This window comes from Canis lupus, chromosome 29 (assembly GCF_011100685.1).
Source record: "Canis lupus familiaris isolate Mischka breed German Shepherd chromosome 29, alternate assembly UU_Cfam_GSD_1.0, whole genome shotgun sequence".
NCBI classification, from domain to species: domain Eukaryota; kingdom Metazoa; phylum Chordata; class Mammalia; order Carnivora; family Canidae; genus Canis; species Canis lupus.
In genome coordinates this window covers 34,747,638-34,762,572 of record NC_049250.1, presented here as the reverse complement: position 1 = coordinate 34,762,572, position 14,935 = coordinate 34,747,638, and the positions used below count along the sequence as shown (strand labels likewise).

Sequence of the window (14,935 nt, the reverse complement as noted above, 5' to 3'; positions counted from 1 at the left end):
TAAAAGCTCAGAGAAGAAAAACAAAGTGAAATTAAATCAGTCTGAGTCTTAAACTCCACATTCCAGGGTGTATTGGTGTGGAAGGAAGGAGCATAGAGATATTTCATTTGAGCCTAGGACATATGTTTGGCCTGAGGTTTATTGACAGCGTTAAGAGCATAAATCCCTGGGTATTGGAGAGACATCTGAGTAATATCTACCGAGACTAGGAGGGATAATAATTGAGTAATAGCACAAATATGTTCAAAACCTTCCTGGCACATAATTTTGCTCATGTCTATGAAAGTCATGAAAGTGAAGAGAAATGTTAGAACAGTTAAGAGCCAAGACTCTGAGCAACACTGCTTGTGTTCAAACCCTGGGACTCACTTTTACCAGCTGGGTGACTCTTGACAGGTTATGTAACCTCTCTGTGTATTGGATTTCTCATATCAGAATGTGTAGCAGCATAAGGCTGTGGTTGGGATCAATTAATGAGTATAAAGTACTTTCAACAGTGCTTGGTACATTAAAAAGTGTTCAATACATGTTAGCTAAAAACAAACATTAGAATAACCAGGATATTTATGATAAAGGAAAGGAATGATATGCCACAAGGGAAACTGGACCTGTTTTTACCATTCAGCCTTAAAGTACTCTTCCGGAAGTAGTTTTCAAGAACCTCGCCCCCAGAGTTTGATGTGGCTTTTGTATTCGGGTCCATAAACCTTTTCTCAGTCACATTTAAGATCCTGTAAGACATATGACACACTTCTGTAAACTCACAAAATAATAGCAGTATCTTACACTTTTTCTTTGTTTTCCAATGTATGAGGTTTTTTTGGAGATAGTTAAGACAGACATGCTCTACAGATCAGAATAGTGAGTCTGCTTACAAGTTGGCCTTTATGAACTTGTAATTTGATAGAAGACAGTGCTGACTTCAGGCCAAAGAATCATTTATGTTTAGAGTGGCAATCAGCTCTTGCCTTGAGCAAAGGAAACATCATCAACTTAATTCTAAAGGTTCTTTATTAGGATTTTTTTCCTGGGTAAATTAAAAAAAAAAAAAAAACTTCCATTACTTTTACCTTTAATAAAAAAACAATTCTGGTGACTGATTTCCCATTGTAAAATACTAAATTGCAGCTGTCTTTTGCTTAGTACTTCCCTCTTGGTTAATACTTTGGCTCAAATGAATGGCTGTAAGAGTAAACTCTAGCAACCTGAGCTTTACATTATCTTCAACAGGCAACCCGAGGACTATTACCTAGAAAGCAGTTCATTATTCATCCCTTTTGAGCAGTTGCCCAAATGAAACAGTGGTGTCATACATTATATTAACATGCAGCACAAAAGATCTCTGCTTACTAAACAGTTCTGAGCTCAGGAAAGGCTTGGGCCTTCTTCCAACTATTAACGTAAAAAACTTACTGACATCAGCAGAAAGCAAGTATTAAATGCAACGCCATGATAAATCTGAGGACTCTTGCCCTAAATACAGCTTTGGTAGCTTTTACTACGTGCCTCCAGATTCTGCTGCTGCATTTCCCTAGTGAAATCATGCTGCCTAGAACTAAAATTAGGAAGACCTATGTGACAGGAATTAAGTATCTTTAGTCTCCAGAATGGCCAGCCAGGGCTGCCGTCATCCAAAATTACTAATGGAGCCTTGGATGCTGTGAAGAGAGAACCAGGTGTTGGGCTTTGCCTCGCACATCAACACTGATGAATCTTTGCATCTTGCTTTCCTGCGGCTGCAGCAGGTGGAAGTATGAGCAAAATAACATCTTCTGATTTCCTACATCGGGCCAAACTGAATGATTTCTAATGGCATCTTATCCAAAAACATAGCACTTCAGTAATATACATTTTTTAATTCGTTTGTGTTTGTTACAGCCTTTTAAAGCAGAATGGGACTTGAGCACTCACTACATTTCCACTCACAGAATTTGCTGAGTTACTTCTTCAGCAGCTTTACAACAATGCCTACGTAGGCTTAGAATTTTGCTACCCTAAACGATGCTTTCCTTTGGAAAACAAGCTCTATACATAGTTCCATCAGGTTGGTTCAGTTTAACATACTAGTTCTGACACATGCACTTGGTAACTACGGGGGATGGGAGATTTTAAAAAGTAGATCCTAAAAGGTGAAAGTTGTTCTAACCAGTATTTTTCTTTTAAACATCAAGGCATAGCTCAGAACACTTCAGTGACAAAAATAATTTGGTCTTACTAAGGAATCTGCTTGTTGGCTAAACACTTTAGACCCCACCGGTTAGGTTACATACACCTTACAACACATGTTATCTCGTCCTGTTAAAAGAAGCCAGCATGAACTAGGAAAGATAAAACTAGCTGGGCTTTAGTTCCTACACGTCATGGTGTCACACTCAGAAGTAGAGATCTTATCGTCCCCATAAGTAGTTATTGTCATGCCATACAGATGTCTTAAATGTTAACAAAAATTAAAATATCCTTGAAAATAATCATCAGAGGGAATGAAGCTAAAATATTGGTTATGTGTACAAGTAATTCTTGGGGCAGCACGTAGACAACCTCTTCCGTGCCTGACGGGTCACCGTTGCCTTCAAGGGGTGGTGTCCCTTCGCTTGTGGCAGTACTGCAGTCATCAGCGGTGGCTTCGTCTTTGTCAACGCCAGGACCAAGTTTGGTCGTCTTGTAGATCCTGTTAGCATGTGTCTGGGCATCTTCCAGACTGAAGCGAGAAGACAGGAGCCAAGTTTCATACAGCACGATGACCAGATGACTTTAGGAATATGTTTATCTTGTCGCTTTAAAACTTGACAGCTGTGACTCCCATTTGGGGGGGGACCATTCTTTACACCTGAAGTGGAGGCTGCAAGGAGGACAATAGCTTGTTGAAAGGACTGAGCACTCACATTCTTGAAAAAAATGCGAGATCCAGAAAAGTGTGTTTGCAAGTATAGTGAACTTTGGCTTCTGAGGGTATTTGCTTTCAGATATGTTAAAGATGTGTATAGGTTTATTGTCACTTTCCAACCAACTGACTTACCTAGTCACCTGAGGGCCATTGGGGCAGGGGGTGGGGGGGCAAAAGAACAATTGGATAATATATGTTAACAAACAACACTCTAGCTCATTTTTTTCACTGATGTGGGGATGTGATGATTAACTACTGCCTGCTTGCTAACCTGAAAAAGGCTAAGATCAAAATATTTAGTCATAGTATTTATTTATTTATTTTTAATAAATTTATTTTTATTGGTGTTCAATTTGCCAACATATAGAATAACACCCAGTGCTCATCCCATCAAGTGCCCCCCTCAGTGCCTGTCACCCAGTCACCCCCACCCCCCGCCCACCTCCCCTTCCACCACCCCTTGTTCGTTTCCCAGAGTTAGGTGTCTCTCATGTTCTGTCTCCCTTTCTGATATTTCCCACTCATTTTTTTTCTCCCTTCCCCTTTATTCAGAGTCATAGTATTTAAATTGACTTTCCAAGGCCTTTATTACTGTGACTGGTATTGCGTATGATAGTGTTCTTCTATATTTACAGTTTCAGAGTACTGTTTTTACTTTAGAATGGACTCAACCCATCAGTTTTGGTATGCACGTGGCATTCGGATTGGGAGTTCACCCTGTCTGAGTGGAAGTTATGTGGATAACTTGGTAACCGTGCATTTCTGTGGTACCGTCCCCTCTACAATTTATGACAGCTTGGTTTTGAGTCTTCTGCTAGGGCACAGTTCTTTGTATTTCTATGTCCACACAGCTTTATTGCAAAGTATCATTTGGCTTAAAATATGCCCTCTTGCACTCTAATCTTTGTCTAGAAATATCCAGAAAGTATATTGTTGATAAGGCAGGGGGGATGCCTAACCATTTGACAGTTGATTTCAAAATCTTTGTCTAGAATTTTTACTACTAATTTTAAGGTACCAGTGGTAGGAAACAAAAGTAAAAAAGAAACAAAGTGATAAATCTAATTTTTTTCATCTTTAGATATGACTACCTACAATTGTGTGTTCTATTTCCATCACCATTAAGTGGGGAAAATATGTTTTATTATCTTCATTTCAAGAGCATGAGATGAGTTGGTTCCATAGCCTCTTTTTTATTTTCTTTCCAAGTCTAAAATATTAACATATTTTACCCGGTGGCTTAAAAAGATACTGTGTTTTTCCTAATATTTCATTTATCTTTTCAGCTTTATTGAGATGTAACTGACAAATTATATTTAAAATGTACAATGTGATGATTTGATACACATGTACATTGCAAAAATATTCCCACGACTGAAATAATAACGTAACCATCACATCACATATTTACTTTATTATATGTGAGAATACTTATAATTCTACTCTCCTAATATATTTCAATTATACAGTAGAGTATTATGAACTACAGTCACCATGTTATACATTCGAACCAAAGCCCTTCCCTGCTTCTCCCTCTGCCTGTGTCTCTCCCTCTCTCTCTTTCTATGTCTATCATGAATAAATAATTAAAATAAAAATAAAAATAAGTAAATCTTATAAAAAAAAAAGAACCAAAGCCCTTATTCATTTTATAACAGAAAGTTTGTACCCTTTTACCAACATCTCCCAATTTCCCCTACCTGCAACCCCTGGCAACCACTGTTCTACTCTTTTTCTATGAATGTGAATTTTTTTAAGATTCTACATACAAATGATTACCATGCGTATTTATCTTTGTTTAGGTTATTTCACTTAGCATAATGCCCTCCAGTTGTATTCAGGTTGTCCCAAATGTTAATATTTCCTTTTTTTTAAAAGAAGCACCCTACAATAGTTAATTTTATTTGTTCAAGGCTCATATTGCAAGCATTAAAACCAAGCATGGGCTTTGATTCTGTGAGCCCAGATTCACATATTTAGGAAGATGAAAGCAACGGTGATCCATGTATATGGATGAAAAAGGCTCACAGTTAAGCACATCATGGTTTTAAATTTCTACAGCCTAGAAGCCAGAAGTCACAGATCTTTTTAGGTCTTTCTGGATGTCCCACAAGGTATCTGGACTTTTCTTGAGCTGGGCAACCTCATCATCCTTCAGCTTCTGGTTGATCACACTGGTTAAGTCCCGAACGTTCAGGATACACGGAAGACTCCGGAAGACTTCGTTCTCGAGACCATAAATGCCCTTCACCATTGTTGATGAATCCTGGAGAGATTTTTCAACATGGATTCAATGAGATCAGCCACACTTAATCCAATAGTCCGGTTGGTATATCCTTTTAGCTTGATGACTTCATAGGCACTTTCAACCACCATCTTATGCGCTTCCTTCCAATTTTCACTGTCATTGTCTGTTCCCATTTCTGGATTCAGTTCCTGAAGAGAAACACCTGCCACATTCACTCCACTCCACACAGCCACACTTCAGTCGCCATGTTCTCCCAAAATCCATCCATGGCAGCTGCTGGGATGAATGCCAAGGTTTTCAGCCATAAGATAGCGAAATCTAGCAGAATCCAGATTACACCCACTTCCAATCACATGGTGCTTGGGTAGTCCACTTAGTTTCCAGGTAGCATATGTAAGAATATCCACTGGGTTGGAAACCACAATTATGATACAATCAGGACTGTACTTGACTATCTGAGGAATAATGAATTTGAAGACATTAACATTCCTTTGCACCAGTTTGAGGCGGACTCCTGCAGTCACCACCACAGTCTTAGAATTGGCAGTCACAGAGTAATCTTTATCTGCCACAATTTTGGGTGTCTGAAGAAATAAGCTCCCATGCTGTAGATCCATCATTTCTCCTTTGAGTTTATTTCTAAAACATCCACAAGGGCAAGTTCATCAGCCAGAGACTTTCCCAGAATGCTGATGGCACATGCCATACCAACTTGTCCAACACCCACTACAGGGATCTTACTGTTTGGGATTGCTGCCTCTTCTGCAACTGGTGCAATCCGTTTTTCCTTAAGAGTTGTCGTTGTATTCATTTGGGGAATATAGAAAATAGTGAAAGGGAATAAAGGGGAAAGGAGAAAAAATGAGTGGGAAATGTCAGAGAGGGAGACAGAACATGAGAGACTCCTAACTCTGGGAAACAAACAAGGGGTAGTAGAAAGGGAGGTGGGTGGGGGGTGGGGGTGACTGGGTGACGGGCACTGAGGGGGGCACTTGATGGGATGAGCACTGGGTGTTATTCTGTATGTTGGCAAATTGAACACCAATTTAAAAAAAAAAGAATTGCCATTGTGCCCCGAGACAACTGGCTATAAGAGTCGCGCGAAGAAGACAATGTTAGCTGCATGTGTCTCCTCCGGCACAAGATCTGCCTATTTCCTTCTTTTTTAAGGCCGAATAATACTCTTGTGTGTGTGTGTGTGTGTGTGTGTGTGTTTGTGTCTGTATACTACATTTTCTTTATTCATTCATCAGTGGATACTCAGGTTGTTTCCATACCTTGGCTATTGTGAATAAGGCTACAATAAACATAGCAGTACAGATATCTTTTTTGAGATAAAAATTTTATTTCCTTTGGATATATACCCAGAATTGGGATTGCTGGATCGTATGATAATTTTATTTTTAATTTCATGAGGAACCTCCATACTGTTTTCCATAGTAGCTATGCTTAAGTTTACATTCTCACCAACATTGTTGTACAAGAGTTCTCTTTTGTGTACAGTCTCAGTGGTATTTGTTATCTCTCGCTTTACTGATAAATAGATATCTAAACAGAGGTTAGGTGATTATCTCATGATGGTTTTTATTTCCATTTCCCTAAGTATTAGTGATGTTAAACACCTTTTCATGTACTTATTGGCCATTTCTATGTTTTCTGTGAAAAAAAAAAGTCTGTTCACGTCCTTTACCCATTTTTAATTAGAGTGTTTGTTTTTATGCTATTGAGGTATATGAATTCCATGTATATTTTGAGTATTAAACTCTTACCTTATATGTGTTTTGTAAATATTTTTCCCATCCCATAGGTTGTCGTTTCATTTAACTTCCGGTTTCCTTTAATGTGCATGATTTTTTTAGTTTGATATAATTACACTCATTTGTTTTCTCTTTTGTTGCCTTTGCTTTGGATATCAAATCCAAAAAAAAATCATTACCAAGAATGATACCAGGGAGCTTACCTCCTTTGTTTTCTTCCGCAGATTTTATGGTTTCAGTTCTTATACTTAAGTCTTCAATCTTTTGTGTTGATTTTTGTGTATGGTGTAGGATAGTGGTGCAATTTCATTCTTTTGCATGTGAATATCCAGTTTTCCCAGCACCATTTATTGAAAGGACTGTACTTTCCCCATTATATGTTCTTGGCTCTCTTGTTGAAAATGAAGTAACCATATATATGTGGGGGTTTATTTTTAGGCTTTATTTCACTCCACTGTTCTGTGTACCTGTTTTTATGTCAATACCTTATTGCTTTGATTACTCTAGCTTTGTAGTATAGTTTGAAAACAGGAAGCTTGATGCCTCCAGCTTTCTTCTTCTTTTTCAACATTGCTTTGGACTATTCAAGGTCTTTTGTGGTTACATATGAACTTTAGGATTTTTTTTGAAAGATTTTATTTATTTATTCATGAGAGATACAGGGAGAAGCAGAGGCATAGGCAGAGGGAGAAGCCAGTTCCCCATGAGGAGCCTGATGTGGGACTTGACTCCAGGACCCCGGGATTATGCCCTGAGTGGAAGGCAGACACTCAACCCCTGAGCCACCCAGGCATACCAAATTTTAGGATTTAAAAAGAAATTTGATGAACAGTGAAATTTTAATAGGTATTGCACTGTATCTCTAGACGGCTTTGGGTGGTACGGACATTTTAACAGTATTAATTCTTCCAATTCATGAACACAGATTATCTTTCCATTTATTTGTCTTCAATTTCATTCATAAGAGTTCTTTAGTATTCCATGTACAGATCTTTTACCTCTCGGGTTAAATTTACTGTTAAGTCCTTTAATCTTTTTGATGAGATTGTTTTCTTAATTTTTCTTTTGGATAGTTTGTTGTTAATATGTATAAATATAACAGTTTTCTATATTAATTGTGTACTGTGAAAACTTGCTGAATTTGTTTATTAGCTATGAGAGTATTTTGGTAGAGTCTTTAGCGTAGACAATTTTACTTCTTCCTTTCTAATTTGAATGTCTTTTATTTCTTTTTCTTGCCTAATTGTTCTGGCTAGAACTTCCAGTACTATGTTGCATAAAAGCTGTGAAAGCAGGAATCGTTGTCTTGTTCTTGATCTTAGAAGGAAAGATTTTGGCTTTTCTCTGATGACTATTAGCAGTGGGCTTGTCATATATGGCCTTTATTATTTGGGGTCCATTCTTTCAATACTCAATTTGTTTAGTTTTTATCATGAAAGAATGTTTAATTTTGCCAAATGATTTTTCTACATCTATTAAGATGATCATATATTTTTTTACTTCATTTTGTTAATGTGTTATATAACATTTATTGATTTGTATATATCGAGCCATATGCAGTCTTGATTACTGATTTCATCTCCTGATCAGTAATTGGTCTGGTGAAATTCAATCTTGATAGGTGTTTCTAGAAGTTTATCCATTTCTTCTAGGCTATCTAAATCACTGACGAATACTTGTTTAGAGTAGTTTCTAATAATCCTTAATATTTTATATTACCACTTGTAATGTTCTTTCTTTCCCATCTGACTTCAATCATTTAAGTCTTCTTTTTACTTGGTCTAGTGAAAGGTTTGTCAATTTTATCTTTCAGAAAACAGCTTTTAGTTTGATTGATCTTTTTTCTATATGTCTTTTTAGTCTCTATTTCTACTCTGATCTTTGTCATTTCCTTTCTTTTACTAACTTTGGGCTTAACTTATTCTTCTTTTTCTAGCTCCCTGAGGTACAAATTTCAGTTGTTTATTGGAAGGTTTTTTTAATGTACATATTTCTTCCTCTGAACTTTCCTCGTAGAGCTACTTTTGCTTCATGCCTTAAGTTTTGGTATGTTATATTTCCCTTTTCATTTGTCTCAAGACTTTTTTTCCTTCCCTTTTGATTTTTTTCTATTACCCATTGATTATTCAATAGCATGTTTAATCTCCACATATTTGTGAATCTTGCAGTTTTCTTCTTGTAATTGATTTCCAGTTTCATACTGTTGTGGTTGGAAAAGATGCTTGATATGATTTCAGTCTTCTTAAATTTATGAACATATGGTCTAACATATGGTCTATCTTGAGAATGTTCCACGTATACTTGAGAAGAATGTAAATTCTGCTGCTATTGGATAAAATGTTCTGTATCTGTCTGTTAGGTCTGTCTGGTCTAATATGTATTTTAAGACCAATGTTTCCTGGTGGCTCTTGGAGTCTCTTACTGTTATGATATTGCTGCCTATCTCTTCCTTCAGGTCTGTTCATATTTACTTTGTATATTTAGGTGCTCCAATATTGGGTACATACCTGTTTATAACTGATATTTGCTCTTGATAAATTAACCTCTTATTATTATATAATGTTTTTCTTTGTCTTTTATCACAGTTTTTGCCTTAAAGTATATTTAGTCTGATATAAATATAGCTACCCCTGCCTTCTTTGGTTTCCATTTGCATGGAATATCTTTTTCCATCCTTTCACTTTGGCCTGTGTGTGTCCTTAAAGCCAAAGTGAGTCTGTTTTATGCAGCATATAGTTGAGTACCGTTCTTTAATCAATTCAACTACTCTGTGTCCTTTTATTGGGGAATTTAGTCCACTTACATTTAAAGTAATTATTGCTGGACATGGACTTACTATTGCTATCTTATTAATGGTTTTCTGGCTGTTTTATATTTCTTTAGTTTCTTTCTTTTCTTGCTCTCTTCTTTTGTGATTTGATGATTTTTCTTGGGGGTACTGGTATCCTTTGATTCCTTTCTCTATTTTTTTGTGTATTTATAGTACATTTTCACTTTATGATTTTCATGAAGCTTATGTCTTACAACAGTCTACTTTAAGCTGATAACAACTTACCTTTAAATGCACAACTTAGGGCGGCCCCAGTGGATCAGTGGTTTAGCACCTGCCTTCAGCCCAGGGTGTGATCCTGGAGTCCCAAGATCAAGTCCCACATCAGGCTCCCTGCATGGAGCCTGCTTCTCCCTCTGCCTGTGTATCTGCCTCTCTCTCTCTCTCTGTCTCTCATGAATAAAAAAATCTTTTAAAAAATAAATAAAATAAATGTACAACATACTACATTTTTACAATCTCTCTCCAAGTTTGTTTTTGATGTCACAATTTCCATACCTTTATATTGTTTATACATTAGCAAATTATTTTTATTGCTATTTTGAATACTTTTGTTTTTTAACGTTTATACTCAGCATTATAAGTAATTTACCCACCATATTACCATATTAGAGTATTTTGAATTAAGTTGTGTATTTACCTTGATCAGCAAGTTTTATACTTTCTTATGTTTTCATGTTACTAGTTAATATTTTTTCATTTCAGCTTGAATAATTCCCTTTAGCATTTCTTGTAAGGTTTAGTTGTGATCTTCAGCTTTTGTTTTTCTGGAAAACTCTTTATCTCTCTTTCACTTTTAAAAGACAACTTTCCCATATATTCTTGGTTGACAGTTTTTTTTTTCCTTTTTTTTTTTTTTTTCCAGCACTTTGAGTATATCATCCCACTGCCTTCTGGCTTGCAAGATTTCTGCTAAAAAATCTGCTCTTAGTCTTAAGGGTGTTTCTTCCTATGTAACACATTTCTTTCCTCTTGCTGCTTTTAAGATTTTCTCGTTGACTTTAACTTTTGACATTTTGATTAAAATGTATCTCAGTGTAGGTTTCTTTAGATTCATCTTCTTTGCCATTATTCAGGCTTCCTAGATCTGGATGTGTGTTTCTTTCCCCAGATTTAGAGGATTTTTCAGCCATAATTTCTTTGAATAAGCCATCTGCCCCCCTTCTCTTTCTCTCTTCTTCTGTATAACACAAATATATTCTGCTCGATGAGTCCAAGGAGTCTCTTAAGCTATCTTCATTCTTTCTCATTCTTTTTTCTTTTTTCTTCTCTGATTAGATAAACTCCACCACCCTGTCCGAATTTGCTGATTGTTTCTCCCATTTAATCTAGTCTGCAAACCCTGCTGTTGAATTTTTCAGTTTAACTATTACATTCTTCAGATCTATGATTTCTATTTGTTATTTTTTGATGTTTTATATCTCTTTATTGAAATTCTTACTTGTTCATGCATTGCATATTTTTTTTCACTTTGACCATCTTTGTGATCGTTATTTTTAACTCTCTGCTGGGCAAATCACTTATCTTTGTTTTATTAAGATCAGTTTCTAAAGATTTATTTTGTTCTTTTGTTTGAAACTCATTCCCTTGGTTCTTGATTTTCCTTGACTTTGTGTTAGTTTCTGCTCATTGGCTAAAACAGCCACCTTTTCCAATCTTTATAGACTGGTCTCATGTGGGAGATGAACTTGTCCATAAGCACAGCCCAAGAAGTCTTGTTGCTTCTCAGCCCTTTGCACTCCTCTGAGGCATTGTCTTTGTTTTTAGCAGCTGCCTGTAGTTAAGGGTATGCCAAGACCCATCAGTGTCTCAAAGGGGAATATTGCATTCAGCACCTAGATGCAGGCTGATTAGAAGCAGGACCCTCAGGCAGCAGCTGGGCATGTTTGCAGTTGACTGCATATTTCTTCCCAGAAAAAAACAGAAGATGGGCATTTTTTGCCTTCCTTTCTGCAGTGACTCCTAGTGGTGTGGTGAGTGCTCATGTGCTCATTAACAACTGCTTCTTTGTAATAGCTCCTTGTGACTCAGGAATGCAAGCCCCTCTAGCTAGTAGAGCTAAGTGATTTGGGGGCCCGTGCTTTGAGTAACAGATGTTGTAAAAGTTGGAGTGCTAGGTGTATGTACAATTTCTTTCCAGAGAGATACTGGCAACTTGGTTTTATTTACTGGTGATTTGATTTTATGGTTGGAATGAGGCTGAGGGAGAACACCAGGGAGTGCCCACTGATCCCCCTTGTCTCCAAGGAGGATTACAGCCCCTGCGGCTCATTAGAAGCTAGACTCTTAGGCAGCAGCTTGTAAAGCAGGAGTCAGTCCCCTTCCAGGGAAAGACCGGGAGATGGTACTTTTTGCCTAGTACTCCTTCTGTGCTCTACCCTCGGGGAATAGCCCTGGCAAATGCTTGTTATGCTGAGGAGCTATTCCTTTATTTGCTATAATACTGGGTACTCCAAGCCCCCTGTTGACTTTCAGAGCTGGGATTTTTGGGGGGCCTATCCTTCAGGTGAGAGCCTTAAAATCTGGGGTGCTGGATGTGTGGTCCAAACCCTTTACTCTCAGAGAGAAGTTGGGATTTGAGGGTTCCCTCACAACTGTATGACACTGTGCTAAGGGTGTGGGGTTTATCGCAAGAGTGTGTCCCAGCCTCTCCTACCCATTTAGGTGTGTGTATTTTCTCACTTGCCAAAAGTGTAGGAGTCATTCAGCTTGTTTCTAGATTTCCCTGGAGAGAATTATTCCCTTTGTAGCTGTGTACATTCAGTGCGTCTGTGGGAGGAGGGATATTTAGGAGCTTCCTGTGTCATTATCTTGGTCCTGTCCCCTAATATCTCATTTATTTACTTACAGTTGTTCAAGTAAATTTTATATTAATTCTTTAATTCTATGTTTAAGGTTCGCAGCAGAAACAAGTATTCTAAAATCTCAGTTTCGAGATACCTATATTATGTAAATCGTACTGTCCATGGTATCTTTGCATAATCAGCTAAAAAGCATCTTAGTAATGAAATTTTTTCTATACATTTAAAATTGTCTTCCTGAGTTAAAAAGAACTCAAAATTAATGCTAACCATGCCTGTTACTTTTTGGTACGCATTTTTGTTCTGAAAATAAGTTGAGTACTATACCTCTAAGGTGATATTATTCACCACCTTCTGCTTACAGTTTTTAATTTTTCTTACATTATATATGTTTGAAATACAAAGCATTTTTCCAAGTTTTCTTTTTTAGTAGACGTTGATGTTTTGAAGGAGACAGCCTGTACTCTGCAAAGCCATTGAAAAAGGCTGTTGACTATATGCCGAAAAGAAGCCTTAGTTTGCCCCGTGGTTGGTCATCAGCCCGGCAGAAAGTTGTTTCACTAGGCTTTCGGTATTAGACTTCAACCACATTTACATTTTCTAAAGGGCACTGTAGTTTTTAATGTGTTTATTTGAGATCTGTTCTTTAAATGGAAAAAAAAAATCCTGTGGGAAATTGGGAAGCACAATTAGTTCTCATAGATTACTTTTTGAGTATGAAGTGTAAAGAAAGGATCCTTTTCCTTAGGTATATTTCTTCTAGGTCAGAAGGACTCCTGGTGAAATATTTTTTTACATAGCAAAGTACACTTCTCTAGTGATTACATTGTATGCCCACAGTTTTGCATCTTCTCCCCATTAGGTGTTGAACAGTTTCCTTACTAAGCAAATCATTATGTTAACTGTTTACTTCAAATTTCTTAACGTGCTAGTAATTATATATAATCTTTGTGCAAGCAGGGATCTTGTGTGATTTCTTCACTTATGAGACTCAGAATAGTGACTGGTGAGTACGTAGTACTTAGTAAGCACATATGAATGGCTGAATGAATGAATGAATGAATGCATAGAACTGACCCAAGCTAAACATTAGCAGTCTACAACAGCTGTGAAAGACGCTTCTGTGTTGAAGGCAGTTATGCTTTTCTGTACATCAGTTAAAGGGTACCTCACTGTTCCCACCTGCCATAGAGATTATAGAAAAACCCATAAACTGCTCCTTTTCTAAACAGTTAAGTATTCCTTTTGATGACATTTTTGTTCAATTTTGGAAAACGTCTTATATTTAATACAACCACTACTCAGCTGAGCTTTTTTGTGTAATTCTTTGTACAAAGATTCTGTCTTAAAGAATTTACTAATCTTACACAATCAACTTGATAATACAAACTTTTTCTTATTACGAAATTAATTTTATGTGATTCTGTCATGTTTCTCAGAACATAATCAAGTTGTAGAATTAATTAATCTTTCTCTAATATGTTTTCATTTGGGGCTTAAACAAAACTCACTCATTTATTCAAATTCATATTTGGGTCATTATACTGAGGCCAACAAATGCAGTATCTCAGATATCCCTGACCTTGGACATTCACAGTCTAGCAGGGGAGAAGAATAACGGTGGTTAGTGAGTTAAGTTATCTGGCAGGGCACGATGGGAGCATGTGGGAGAGGCACCAAAACCAAATTAGAGAAATCGTAGAGCTTTTCTGTAGGAGTTGATGAGCTCGCTGATTTTTTTAAGAAATAACTCCATGCTATTTGATGAGGAAAAGTGGTTGCTATGTATGGAACAGTGGTGGCAGGTGTTTAAAAGAGCAAAGAGAATCTGTGAAAGCACAGAGAAGTAAGAAAGACATAGTAAATAGTTCTATATGCCTGATGGTAATATATGTATGTCAGGTTCCCTCAAACATACAGCAGAATTTTGAAAAATAGAAAGGGTAAAAATAAAATGGCTTTTCTTCCTCATTTTATTTTATTTCCTTCCTCATTTTACCTTATGAAACTCTACCTAGGTAATCTCAGCCACTCTCAAGGGAAATGCACATATTTATCAGGACTACATGGGAAGTTATCAAAAAACTGTTTGTGGATTCTAACATTAGCTCTAACTTATTAAAAAAAATGTTTCATGCAGAATCCATTTTATGCCAATGTGGCAACTTGGCAGTAAAAAATAAAAAGTAAGAAGAACCACTTTTGAAAATTTAAAAACATGCTTCTGAACAACTCAGATGATGATACAAATTATAAGATACAAACCGAATGGAAACAATCACTGTGTGTCAGTACATGTAAAACAAATGTATAGCCCAAATACTACATTTAGAAAGAAGAAATCTTTAAAATGCATTAGCTAAACATTTAAGTTAAAAGTCAGAAAAAAATAGCTGAATATAACTAAAGGATGTA

At 36.7% G+C, this 14,935-nt stretch overlaps 1 protein-coding gene and 1 pseudogene across 2 annotated transcripts in view; one reads left to right on the top strand and one right to left on the bottom strand.

The window, feature by feature from the left end:
- The window catches only part of MMP16 (matrix metallopeptidase 16), a 304,449-nt gene that overhangs the window by 78,364 nt on the left and 211,150 nt on the right, over window positions 1–14,935 (top strand). The gene's annotated exons all lie outside the window — the stretch shown is intronic.
- LOC102154949 lies at window positions 4,940–5,943 on the bottom strand (annotated as a pseudogene).